At 41.2% G+C, this 14,803-nt stretch overlaps 1 long non-coding RNA gene across 1 annotated transcript; it reads left to right on the top strand.

Annotated features, from left to right (window-relative positions):
* The first annotated feature begins 9,777 nt into the window (after positions 1–9,777).
* LOC132894107 (uncharacterized) lies at positions 9,778–13,176 on the top strand. Its single transcript, XR_009655614.1, has 3 exons — positions 9,778–9,903; positions 10,107–10,523; positions 12,457–13,176. It is a non-coding gene; the product is annotated as an uncharacterized LOC132894107 (long non-coding RNA).
* The last annotated feature ends 1,627 nt before the right edge of the window (positions 13,177–14,803 follow it).

Raw genomic sequence — 14,803 nt, 5'->3', positions numbered from 1 at the left:
TCCGAATTTCTTTTCATATAAACGTTTCTTCTCATTGATGTCTCTGTACATTACTCTGTAAATAAATGTAAATATTACTCGTTGTGCTCCGTTAACTTTCATCCATTCTATCAGTTTGATCATTCGTGAATTCACTCGTTTATTTCATTTGTAGTTCAGTCTGGTTGTAGGCTAGCTTGAGCCTTATTGGGATCTGCAGTGCTAGCTGCTAACAGAAATTGGTGAAGTCTCTGGAAAGCACAACCAGCTGGTATGACAGGGTCACAGACCATTTTCTGGAAAAGGAGCGGAGGGCAGAATTTGTGCATAAATAGTGTGCATCATATAATGTTCATGAATCTGAAGTGTGTATATTGTTCAGTAATGTTAAGAGAATGGTGGGCTCTGTGTTATAGGTTATACCTGGGTATAATATTCAAGGTTCTGTGTGTTGCATAGCCTACCTGGTTATGAATTTCCAGACTGTGTTGCAGAAGATGTTCAAGGATGTGTTGCACAGCTGGGTGTTGTGTTAAAGACTCTGTGTTGCATATCAGGGTATGATGTTCAAGGCTCTTCATTGAATAGCCAGTGATTTTTGGATGTTTGATATTTTTGATTAAGGATATGAGGCACTAGCCTGGCAAGCCAGACTATAACATGAAATGTACAAGCAAAAATACTTTCTGCCACTAGGTAGGGTTGTCTAGTTCACTATGCTAATGGGGCACACCTTTCTATGCTTTGATATCCGGCCTACAGGTTTTACGATGAATACATAAAATGGGCTTCCCCTGTTTTAAAAACCAGCAGCCGCCACTGGTATGGACGGTATGGACGCGTCCATACCAATATTCAGCTGAGTTTAAAATGTCCATACCATTTTTGAATGGAGAAGCCGCGATGCGGGAACCGCTGAATAAAAACACCAAACACGGTATCACTTCCAGCTGATTTTCAGTTGTGAACAGACCTCTCAAAGACGGCTGACTATTGGTGGGGACAGGTAAAAAAGCTTTATGAAGCTTTGATTGGCCCACCTCCCGTTGCCTTGACGTTGCTATGTTTTTTTGTTGTCATTGGCTGTAAGCAGTAGCAAGTGGTAAAATCAGCATCCAGCTCGCTGCTACAGCAAAACAGCACACAGGCAGTGATGTCGGGGCCAGGGGCGTCAGAAGCATTTTTAATGTGGGGGGGACACACTGGCAGGGGTCCTCCCCCAGAAAATTTTTAATTAATTAGATGCCATTTCCTGCATTCTGGTGTATTTTTAACAGGTTGTTAAACACATAATTTTACCTACAAAAGTCACTTAATTCAATGACTATTTTCGAGACTTAACAATAAGTCCTCATTTAACTAGTCCATATATTCATCAGCCTGTTTTTAAACCCACTGCTCTGCCCAAGATAATGAGATGAATGTGACACAATTTATCATCAACAGTGACTTGCCTGCGACCCTGTAGAATAGGATAAAGTGGCTAGAGAATGACTTTATGGGTGCATTTTACTTTTTATTTTGTTTCCTTTTTTATTTAGTTTTAGATGTAACACAACATGCCACTGTGCCAAGCAATAGTGACGCTCAACTGTATGTTTAAAAATAAGAATATTCATAATTTCACACAATGAACAGGCATAACATAGCATCATGCAAACTTCATAACACAAAATCACACTGTGTCAAGCAACGGTGACACATAAAAAACAACTTCACACAATGAACAGGTGCAATTTTGTTAACCACCAGCAGTGACTTTAGCGGGTGCATTTTACTTTTTTCACACAAAATCACACTGTCAAGCAATGACACATAAAAGAGAACTTCACACAATGAACAAATGCAGTTTTGTCAACCTACATGCAATGGTGGTACTACAGTAACATTTACAGATTAGTAATAACAAATAGATTTATAGATATAACTCCTTACATTGGTACCACCACAATTTCTACCACTTCATAACTTTTATCCCCCTTTCCTTCACAATCCACCTGGAATAACATCCATCTCTCTCCATCGCTTTCCTTTCTACTATTCCTTCCCCAGACACTGATTTCCCATGTTACTTTCCAGAAAACTGGCAAAGACCAGACAAAACAATTTCTTCAAATCACAACAGGGAATCAATAAATATCATCAGAGCAGACTTGCCCTCATTCTTGGCATTACAATAAGGTAGGCATACTGGGGTTGAATTAAATGATAGCTAACGTTAAGCTAGCTGATACATCTCCTAACATTGACTAACCAGCTAACTGAACTAACATTTCCATTGTGGGGAAATTTTGTCCTGTGGGGAAATTCTGACTGACTTTCCGCTTCTTTGTAAAGAATGTCCTTATGTCCATTGTGTCTGGGGAGGGAGCAAATACTGCAAACAATTCATCATCAATCAAGAATACCCCATTAGGCTAAGCTTATTTCATTGTTTAGTTGAATATTAATTTAACGTGTCCTAGGGTTAATTTTGAGGGCAGATAACAAAAGAATAAGGTTTTAGCAAAAGCTAGACATTGTGAGGTGGCAATGGGGCTGACGTCACCTCAGGGGCGTGTTTAGCCTATTTTGGGGGGTGCTCAAGCACCCCCAAAAATGAGCTCAGCACCCTCAAAAACACTGCTTTTGGACGTAATTTTCAGCAATAAGTGCCCTTGCGCACTGTGCAATGAATGTGTGCGCGGGCGTGTGTGTGTTCTTGAATTCACCTGTTACGTGATAGTTCTATGAGCAGTAAAATACCTCTCCTCCTTGCGTCCCCTCTGATTGGGTTGCCTGTCCGTGCGAGTGCTTGCTACGACATGGTGTTTTTTTTAACTGGATTCCACGCCGATGAGGAACTCGAAGTAGCACCTGAGTATTACTGGCATAGCGAGATGTGAAGGTACGGACTGGAGTTACAATTGTTAAACACAACACAATAATATGCATAATGCAATATTGATGTTCCCTGGTCTATGAACAGAATGATAAAAACGACATTTATCCATATCGAGATACTTTTGTGCAGAGCTGTACAAGTGCTACGGTGCTAGACCACCGTGTGTTAGTCAATTTTATTTAATGTAACATAGCGTTTACTAATGTAAACTAATGTAAAATCATAATAATACACACTTATTACACAATAACACATTAATTAACAATTACCACTGTTCAAAATGAATAGCTCCAACATTACAAATGCAGTAGTAGGTCTTGTTTAGTTAAAAATATAACGTAAATATTTGTGTCAGTGGTTGTAAATGTGTAGATATCATAGTTTATTGGGTCAGCTTCTGTTAAAACATTGCATAAGTCTAGTCTTGTCTAGTCTAGTCTTCTTGTCTAGTTAAGTCTAGTCTAAATGCGGAATAAACGTGGGAACACTGTTGTTCAAGCCAGGTGCCTCTGTCAGCCCTGGGGGCTAAGCACCCCCAAAGATCAGATGCTAGAATCGCCCCTGCGTCACCTCCTCCACTTTCAAGCAGCTGCACCAAAAATGTCTCCGCTCGCGCTGAGATTCACTTCACTCGCGCGCGGTGAGCTGTTGTAGGGAGCGCCCGGAAAACCCGGAGTGGATTTTCAGTGGTCTGTGTTTTCTCTTATCGATCAAGTGGAATGGATTCTTTCACGAAGCAATAGAAACGGCGCTGGGTGAACTCATATTTTATGTTAAATGTGTGTGTGTGGGGGGTGGGTCCAAATGAAGAATTATGAAATGTGAGGGGGACACGTCCCCTTCACATTCAATGGTGGCGACGCCCATGTGTCGGGCAATAAAAGAAAACGTAAGGAGGACATAATATGACATTTTTGTCATATGATCCTAACAGCAAGGAGTTTCTGTTTGCAATCTCTCTCTCTCTCTCACACACACACACAGGCCCGGCGCCAGGAACAGTTTACTAAGGGGGCAATTAGAAATCGCAAGGGGGCAAATATTTTTCATATAGTGTGTAGTAGTGATGGCGGTCTGACAACGTGTTTCAAACAATTAACTGCGCCAACCACAAAACCACCACGGCCCCGAAGGTTGCTTTAGTCCGGGAAAATCATGTGGCATATTACCAGGGCAGTTGCGCTTTATCAACCCCCGTGCCCACCTGTTAACCCTCCCCTCCAATTTTCTCACAGACACGCGGTACAACCGGAAAGATACCAAACATAAAACACCACACACAAACCTACAGGCAAGTCCTTTACATTTAAAATACATACAAATAGCTCCGCGGCATGAAAACAAAACGCCAATGCAAGTCTAAGGTATTTGGCTCGGCGGCCAAAATCATAATTTAAAAAAATCAACAGACCCCGCGGCTGCACCAGTAATAGCCTTCCTGACTCGCACCGAGTCAACGCTAACCACTTAATCCGCGATCCCAGTTTAGGCGTGTAGGGGACTAAACACTCTGAAGTGATGAATTTTCACCCCCGCTGCATGGGGGTGACGTCAACAACACATATTCTTACGCTATTTGCGCACAAAGCGGACCATATATGAACACATACACTAACATAAACGGAGATAAACTTAGCCTACAAAGAAAGAAAATGGATTCACAATATTGTGATTGAATTGGTTTAATTCGGAGGGGGAAAGACTACTCCCGTAAACTGACTGCATATTGCAGGATATTGCAGAGACAGTGCACTTGTAAGTGTGCATGTAAAACCCCCGCCCGCCCGCACGACCCTCCCCTTGTCCTTATCACAGGTCTGTGTGTGCGCGGCAGTGTCAGCATTTCACACATACACCCACAATAACTATAGTCCCCAGTAGTTAGGATTGATACATATGTCTAAAACAGGGTTAATATTAAATTCAGGCTTTTTGAAATAATCCTACCTTAATACAGTTGAATTCTACGATTGCAACGTAAGAATCATAACAACCAATCAGATTTGTTCTACCGTGCCAATTTTAGTAGTGATTTATGTGAAATGTATTTTTGTGCAATGCGCAACCACTTAATATTTCATATTTGAAAATGCAAATTATTAATACGTCTATAATACATTATATTTTCATAAGAGGGGCGGCACGGTGGTGTAGTGGTTAGCGCTGTCGCCTCACAGCAAGAAGGTCCGGGTTCGAGCCCCGGGGCCGGCGAGGGCCTTTCTGTGTGGAGTTTGCATGTTCTCCCCGTGTCCGCGTGGGTTTCCTCCGGGTGCTCCGGTTTCCCCCACAGTCCAAAGACATGCAGGTTAGGTTAACTGGTTAACTGACCGTAGGTGTGAATGGTTGTCTGTGTCTATGTGTCAGCCCTGTGATGACCTGGCGACTTGTCCAGGGTGTACCCCGCCTTTCGCCCGTAGTCAGCTGGGATAGGCTCCAGCTTGCCTGCAACCCTGTAGAAGGATAAAGCGGCTAGAGATAATGAGATGAGATGAGATAATGTGATGTGTGATGTGATGTGATTTTCATAAGAAAACAAGTGATCTGAGTCTCCGTTGAGGGGGCGGGGCTGTAGCCACGAGGGGGCGATGCCCCCTTTCGCCCCCCCATGGCACCGGGCCTGCGCACACACACACACACACACACACACACACTAATAAATGCTTGTAGGTAATGCTAAATGTTTACTTATATTTACTTTTTTCTTGCTCATTGTTTGCATGTATATGCATATGTATATATGCATGTGTATATGCGCATGTACAGTATGTAGCCTCTGCAATAAAATGTGAAAATGTAAAAATGTGAAACAATTGTCACTTAACCCTTTCCACTTAATGAATAAACATTTTTGCAAAATGCACTACAACCACCAAAACTCTTCACACTTCTACCACCCATACCTACATTACTTCCAGATTCTGAAATTGCAGTAACTCAAAAGGAAGCACATGATGTTTCAAATGTGTGAAAATAGTAAAAGTTGTGTGAAAATGAAGCAGCAGCACATAATTTTGATTGATTGTGTTGTTGTATTTTGGGTAGGTCATCCACTACAGCGAAATTCACAGCAACTTCAATGTCCACCTTCTCTGTGTGATAATGTATTACCCGTATACATGCAGATGTTAGCCTAAGTCTAAGACTGAGTGTACCTGGTGCTAAAAATCAAAATAACACAAAGGAATGGACAACCAATCATTTGTACAGTGTAGGCCACATTTCGTGCGACAACCATGGCGCACTGGGGCGCTTGGCCAAATTATGTCCCCACCAATATCAACACCGTTTTTACGCCCTTGTACGAGGAGCTTAATAGCAAACGGACAGGAATTTAAAAAATATGTAGATAATTTAAGTGTAAAACCTAATGTGCTCCATCCCCTCCAGCATCTCCCAGACATTCTGTGGAAATAGAAACTTAAGGGCGGTGTTGAGGTGGAGCTTGTGGTCTGACACATTAAGAGAAAGGAAATAGTGTATGCACAGAGAGAGCCAGTGTCCTTATAGTTTCTCTGACTATATTTTCCATTTCTCCCATTTGTTTAAGAACAAGTTTTCTTTCAATCTTAGTGCTAATGCTAATTTCTTCCTTTCTTGGATAATATTTAAAGACTTATTTAGCAGCTGCAAGGAGAATCTTAACGAAGTATCGATCCCTCTTTAATATTCCTGGTGTAAAGTAGCTCAGATATTTAACAGTTATTCTATGAAATCAAGTCGTACATGAGCTAATAGTTAATGAGGCATGTAGCACCGAGTTGGCTAGAAGCCATGTACAATGAGATTGAGTGGAATAATTGTTTTATTCTATCCATATTTGCTGGATTTTGAGAAACAGAGTATTTTTATTTTTACTTTTTGCAAATTCAATAAGAACTTTACACAAAATGTCCAACAAAATAATTTTTGCTGAGAATGTAAACAAATCGGTGAAGAGACAGGAGCAATTTGTGAAAAACACGATGATAATAATTCTTGAAACCAAAACAGAAGATACGTTCTTACCATGAAATACTTTTATTCCATATTTTGTTGCTTTTTTTGTATTTTTGGGGGGTTTGTTTTCGAGTTTTTATTTTGTCCTGGGTTGGTTCAGCAACATGCTCCGCCATTTTGTTTTTCTCTCCTCACGGTGTATGAGCTGATATCCTAATTGTAGAGTAGCTAAATCAGAGCACGCGATTGCTCATATCCAGTGAATGTGGATAGAATATAAGGTGGTATATAACAGTGGAATTTTATTTGACATAAATTTTCACAACTCCAAACTCAAATGTGGTGTAGAGGGAAGTCACACAACAAATAAATGTTGAATCTTCAAAGTAGTGGATTTTTTTTAAAGCATTATTAATGCATCACAGAAAAAAGGAGAACGGTATTAGAAGTGACCAAGTGTAAAGCACAATGTTTTCAGTCAGACCTTTCTCAGTACAATCAAATGTAAAAGACACACCCATATATAGTGACAATCTTTGTCCTTTTTTCCATCATGCATTAAAAATGCTTTAAGAAATCCATGACACTGAAAATTACAGGATGAACTGTAAATTCTTGAGACATTTAAGTCCACATTGTCTAAGTCCACGCGGCAACACATAGCTGCTGTATTGACTCTTCGATTTTATTTTGTAGGTGGAAAAATGACCAAAAATATCACTTGATGATGGCGGGAAATGAATAAATGAGGTCATCAGGAATGCCATATCAGTGTCAGGTCGAGTACACGCCCATAGAGACAAACCTGCCCTGCACAACACAAAGAAATTCTCAGAATATGCAAAACAAACAACAACAACAACAACAACAATAATCAATATTCAGCTGAATCTGGACTGACTTTTTGATTTAGCATAAACATTTAGACAGACAACAAATTTATTATTATTATTATTATTATTATTATTATTAATCTATTTACTACAACCCCAATTCCAAAAAAGTTGGGACAAAGTACAAATTGTAAATAAAAGCAGAATGCAATGATGTGGAAGTTTCAAAATTCCATATTTTATTCAGAATAGAACATAGATGACATATCAAATGTTTAAACTGAGAAAATGTATCATTTAAAGAGAAAAATTAGGTGATTTTAAATTTCATGACAACAACACATCTCAAAAAAGTTGGGACAAGGCCATGTTTACCACTGTGAGACATCCCCTTTTCTCTTTACAACAGTCTGTAAACGTCTGGGGACTGAGGAGACAAGTTGCTCAAGTTTAGGGATAGGAATGTTAACCCATTCTTGTCTAATGTAGGATTCTAGTTGCTCAACTGTCTTAGGTCTTTTTTGTCGTCTCTTCCGTTTTATGATGCGCCAAAAACCCGGACCCTTCTTCTACACAGCCATGATGCTGTAATTGATGCAGTATGTGGTTTGGCATTGTCATGTTGGAAAATGCAAGGTCTTCCCTGAAAGAGACGTCGTCTGGATGGGAGCATATGTTGCTCTAGAACCTGGATATACCTTTCAGCATTGATGGTGTCTTTCCAGATGCGTAAGCTGCCCATGCCACACGCACTAATGCAACCCCATACCATCAGAGATGCAGGCTTCTGAACTGAGCGCTGATAACAACTTGGGTCGTCCTTCTCCTCTTTAGTCCGAATGACACGGCATCCCTGATTTCCATAAAGAACTTCAAATTTTGATTCGTCTGACCACAGAACAGTTTTCCACTTTGCCACAGTCCATTTTAAATGAGCCTTGGCCCAGAGAAGACGTCTGAGCTTCTGGATCATGTTTAGATACGGCTTCTTCTTTGAACTATAGAGTTTTAGCTGGCAACGGCGGATGGCACGGTGAATTGTGTTCACAGATAATGCTCTCTGGAAATATTCCTGAGCCCATTTTGTGATTTCCAATACAGAAGCATGCCTGTATGTGATGCAGTGCCGTCTAAGGGCCCGAAGATCACGGGCACCCAGTATGGTTTTCCGGCCTTGACCCTTACGCACAGAGATTCTTCCAGATTCTCTGAATCTTATAATGATATTATGCACTGTAGATGATGATATATTCAAACTCTTTGCAATTTTACACTGTCGAACTCCTTTCTGATATTGCTCCACTATTTGTCGGCGCAGAATTAGGGGGATTGGTGATCCTCTTCCCATCTTTACTTCTGAGAGCCGCTGCCACTCCAAGATGCTCTTTTTATACCCAGTCATGTTAATGACCTATTGCCAATTGACCTAATGAGTTGCAATTTGGTCCTCCAGCTGTTCCTTTTTTGTACCTTTAACTTTTCCAGCCTCTTATTGCCCCTGTCCCAACTTTTTTGAGATGTGTTGCTGTCATGAAATTTCAAATGAGCCAATATTTGGCATGAAATTTCAAAATGTCTCACTTTCGACATTTGATATGTTGTCTATGTTCTATTGTGAATACAATATCAGTTTTTGAGATTTGTAAATTATTGCATTCCGTTTTTATTTACAATTTGTACTTTGTCCCAACTTTTTTGGAATTGGGGTTGTAGTTGTACCACTGCATGCCTATAAGATGTGTAGTAGCAGCCGTAGTAATAGTAGTAGTAGTAATAGGGGCATTAGGAGTAACAGTAGGGGCAGGAGCGGTAATAGTAGTAGCAGTAGTAATAAAGCTCGTAACAGTAGTAGTGGTAACAATAAAAGGAAAAACAAAAGGGCAGAATAATCTCAGTGACATCAGAAACACTGTCTATACAAAGAAAACTCGAAAAACAATAACAATGCAGGATTGTGAGTAACTCATGAAACGAACACTGTCAAAAGTTTGGGCACGCTGTCTAATTCAATGTTTTGTTTTGTTTTTTATTGTTATTCATTAAAAGTCACTGCATGTCTGGAATTAATGATGGATGTCGTTTCTCTTTACTTAGTTGAGCGGTTCTTAATATAATATGGATTACTACAGTTGTAGAATAGAGCTATTTACTGTACTATTTACGATTTACTGCTTTATCTCAAACACGTTAAGAAGGCAAGTGTGGAAGCGGGGATGTGATCGAGTGTCCGCTGTGGGCAGCGAGGAGTCCGGTGGAACCAACTGGTAACATGTGAGTTTCACCTTTTTGATTCCTGCCAATTTATTTGTGTGTCATTTGTGTTCTTTCAAAGAGAGAAACCAGTATCGAGAGAGAAAGAGCTGAGCAGCCCAGTTCTGTGTGTGTGTTAGAAAGCAAAAATACATTTCTTGCAGCAAGAAATTGCATTGAGTAAATTTTGACAAGACACACCTATTAACAGAAAAGCATTCCAGGTGACTACCTCATGATGCTGGATATGCCAGTTATGGGAAGAGTGTATAAAGCTGCCAAGGTAAACAATGGCTCCTGTGAAGAATTGAAAATATGAAAAGTTTCGTTCTTTAAACATAGCTGTTCCTGTTTCCATTTCCTTGCTCCCCGAGCTACAAGAATGTGACACTGGTGCCAAAACCTGGGATTGAGGAGAAAGCACCATCATGGAGTGAGTCCGCACCAGTCGCCATGATCCTCCAGATCACTGTCAGCAGCCACCAAGCTCAACATCAGGCCCTTGTCATGCTGTGCGCAGAGCATTAGCAGTGCTTTTGGGCTCTGCTCCAGGCCCAGGCAGAGGACCGGCAGGAGCAGCTGGACCAGGGTCCAGATCACCCGTGGATGCTGTGGCCAAATCGCATGTTCAACTGTACAAGGTGGGTACAGAGGACGATTCAGAGGCTTTTGTGGAGCAACATTTCAACAACTCATGGACAGAATCCTCTGCCCACACAGTGTGTATGCTGCTGCCTATTTGAGAGTTACCATTATTTACAGTAATGATTGGCAGCAGCATTTACAACATCTGAGGGCTGTCAAATGCTTTAAGAAATCAACTACTTTGAAAATTACAGGATGAACTGTGCATCCTCTAGAGCTCAAAGTCCATATAAGCAGTGAACACACACACACACACACACACCCAGGGCAGTGGGCAGCTATGTACGCTACAGCACCCAGGGAGCAGTTGGGGGTTCGATGCCTTGCTCAAGGGCACTTCAGCCATGATACAGAGGGAAGGGAAAGTGCTGTTCATTCACTCAACTCCCCTCACATTTTTCCTGCTGGTCCTGGGAATCAAACCGACAACCCTTTGGGCCCAAGGCTGCTTCTCTAACCTTCCGGCCATGGTTGCCCCATGAAATAAATAAAATAAATCACAATTCCACCTTACTTTTGAATAGTTTTAGACCAAACTTTGTGGCATCTTTAGTGCTTTTAGGAACAGCATTTTCTTTCATCATTTGTAATAATTCTTCCTCACTTATGGTGATGAAGTGATTGGCCGCCGTTTTGCCGAGTCGCTCGAGGTGATTATCGAGAAATAGTACCGTATGATTTTCTAAAACAATCTGCATATTTATACAAAAACATGATGAATACTGCATTGTTATAAGAAGTTTCTTGTCACAAGATGATGTCATTAAATTATGTCGTAAAATATCTTGTTATAACAAAAAGGTTTTCACATTATAGCATAGTAGCTCCTTTTTTCTTTATCTGGCATGGCAGCCATACGAAGGTGAGTCAAATGCAAATCTTTTTTCCTATTTTGCATTGTTTAATGTAAATAGGCGTCACAAAAGTGCATCCTTTCTTTTTGAAAGACATAATCTCCGTTTCAGCTCTTAATGAGTGTCCAGATTCCTCTAGAAAATTATTTAGCTCCCCACCTCTCATTCACATCGCACGTTTCAGGTCAGAAGTTTACATACACTCGTCCTGGACATGAATGTCATGGAAATATTGGGCTTTTAATGATTTCTTTGAACTTTTCTTTTTCTTAGGAAGAATGATTGTACAACGCACACTCACCGGCCACTTTATTAGGAACACCCATACACCTGTTGTCCTGTTTTATGCAGTTCTCTAATCAGCCAGTCCCTTGACAGCAGCACAATGCATCAAATCATGCAGATACAAATCAAGAGCTTCAGCTAATTAATGTTCACTTTATTCAAACAGAGGAATGGGAAAAATTGTGATCTCAAAGTGTGACTTTCTTTCACTGTGACATGGGTGTTGGTTTGAGCATTTCTGAAACGGCTGAGCTCCTGGGGTTTGTTTTCACACACAACAGTCTCGAGAGTTTATACAGAATGGTGCGAAAAACAAAAAAACATCATTGAGTGAGTGAGCGACAGTTCTGTGAGTGCAAACAAATGCCTTGTTGATAAGAGAGGTCAGAGGAAAATGGACAGATTGGTTCGAGCTTTTTTGTCAGGAAGGATGTAGTAATGCATAGCAACTCTTTACAACCGTGGTGAGCAGAAAAGCATCTCAGCATACAACAGCAGAAAGAAGACCACATTGGGTTCCACTCCTGCAGCCAAGAACAGGGATCTTAGACTCAAGAACAAGTTCCTATTAAAGTGTCTGGTGAGTGTATGTATAAGTTAGGAGATATACAGTAGTCGAGAGCAAATAAAGACATTAAATTGCTGTTTTTGAAAAAGTATTTTACTTTCTTACATCTTCAGGCTGATGTGGATTCAGATTTGCCATTTTTCAGAGTGTGGATTAAACAGCCAAGTGAAATAAGACGGTTTATTCTGATGACTTATTTGAATAATGCTACCTTTATATCAGGTGCCCTTTCCCCTGTACCTGAGGGACGCTGGGGGAGAAGTTCAACTCCACGTCCACGTCGTCCCCCGGCTGGCAACGTATCAAAGTAAGGGACTGCCAGCCAAGTTGAAGTACGGTGGGGACTTCGTGTGCCCTGGCGCCGCCACGGTAGCCGTGAAGGCTTGGCTGGAACCCTGAAACGATGTGGCCAATGGAGCTCTGGCACCCCGCTCCACGAGGGAACCAGCATCAGTGGTGCAGCTCCTTACTGGCCCAATCGTCTCGCCCTATGGCCTGCCATCGGATCACTGCTGTGGAATCAAGTGGTGCAGGCGGGAATTGTGCAAGCTTGCCACCACTATTATCAACAAATCTTCATGCAGGCTTTCTCATTACCTGAAGGGCATGTTGCGTAAATAGAAACTTATGGGGCTGTGACTAAATGTTATGCCAGAAGAAGACTTTAACATTCTGGTCTCAAAGCCAGATTGAAACTGACAAAGATGAGATGTCAGTAAATATTTTAGGAGCAGGTCATCCACGTTTCTGGTTTCTATAATCACTTTCGCAAACTCACATAACCTGGCAGGGTTTTCAACACTGGAACATGTCAGTGCACATACAGTGACGTGAATGTCATCTTGGATATGAATGTCATGGCAATATTTAGGCTTTCGGTAATTTCTTTGAACCGTTCTTTTTCTGTGGCAGAATGATTGTACAGCAAACGTCTTTAATAAAGAAAACCACTATGATTTGGTGCACAAGTTTTAATTTTCTTTGGGTTTTCTGAAATCAGCACAGGGTCCAAATTATACCTGCAAGGTCAAAAATTTACATCCATTCACTTATTCATTCAGAGGTGCTGAAACTTCCAAAATGTTTCTTATCTTGCCAAGGCCCGGTGGTGTAGTGGTTAGCGCTGTCGCCTCACAGCAAGAAGGTCCTGGGTTCGAGCCCCGGGGCCGGCGAGGGCCTTTCTGTGTGGAGTTTGCATGTTCTCCCCGTGTCCGCGTGGGTTTCCTCCGGGTGCTCCGGTTTCCCCCACAGTCCAAAGACATGCAGGTTAGGTTAACTGGTGACTCTAAATTGACCGTAGGTGTGAATGGTTGTCTGTGTCTATGTGTCAGCCCTGTGATGACCTGGCGACTTGTCCAGGGTGTACCCCGCCTTTCGCCCGTAGTCAGCTGGGATAGGCTCCAGCTTGCCTGCGACCCTGTAGAACAGGATAAAGCGGCTAGAGATAATGAGATGAGATGAGATCTTGCCAAGGCCGAGGTCTCTTAACTTCCTGTTAGTGATCATGATTGACTACAGCTGGTAGCTTCTCTTCACCATGCGTGAGTGAATCTCAGTGCAAGCAAAGACATGTTGGTGCAGCTGCTGGAAAGTGGAGGAGGTGACGTCAGCCCCATTGCCACCTCACAATATCTAGCTTTTGCTAAAACCTTATTCTTTTGTTATATGCCCTCAAATTAACCCTAGGCCACGTTAAATTAATGTTCAACTAAACAATGAAATAAGCTTAGCCTAATGGAGTATTCTTGGTTGATGATGGATTGTTTGCAGTATTTGCTCCTCCCCAGACACAATGGACATAAGGAAATTATTTACAAAGAAGCTGGAATTAAGTCAAAATTTCCCCACAGGACAGGTTTTTTTTGTTCCAATGGAAATGATAGTGCAGTTAGCTGGCTAGTCAATGTTCGGAGATGTATCAGCTAGCTTAATGTTAGCTATCATTTAATTCAAACCCAGTAGGCTGACCTTACTGTAATGCCAAGAATGAGGTCAAGTCTGCTCTGATGATATTTATTGATTCCCTGTTGTGATTTGAAGAACTTGTTTTGTCTGGTCTTTGCCAGTTTTCTGGAAAGTAACATGGGAAATCAGTGTCTGGGGAAGGAATAGTAGAAAGGAAAGCAATGGAGAGAGACGGATGTTATTTCAGGTGGATTGTGAAGGAAAGGGGGATAAAAGTTATGAAGTGGTAGAAATTGTGGTGGCACCAATGTAAGAAGGAGTTCTATCTATAAATCTATTTGTTATACTAATCTGTAAATGTTACTGTAGTACCACCATTGCATGTCGGTTGACAAAACTGCACTTGTTCATTGTGTGAAGTTGGCAGTGTAATTTTGTTATGAAGACTGCATGATACCACGTCATTTTTGTTATATCACTAAATCGGAAAAAAGTAAAATACACCCACTAAAGTCACTGTTGGTGGTGAACAAAATTGCACCTGTTCATTGTGCGAAGTTATTTTTTATATGTCACCGTTGCTTGACACAGTGATTGTGTGTCGTGAAGTTTGCATGATGCCATGTCATGCCTGTTCATTGTGTGAAATTATGAATATTCTTAT

Source organism: Neoarius graeffei, chromosome 11, assembly GCF_027579695.1.
Source record: "Neoarius graeffei isolate fNeoGra1 chromosome 11, fNeoGra1.pri, whole genome shotgun sequence".
NCBI classification, from domain to species: Eukaryota; Metazoa; Chordata; class Actinopteri; order Siluriformes; family Ariidae; genus Neoarius; species Neoarius graeffei.
The sequence above is the reverse complement of the archived record's forward strand: the minus strand, read 5'-3'. Positions and strand labels throughout refer to the sequence as shown.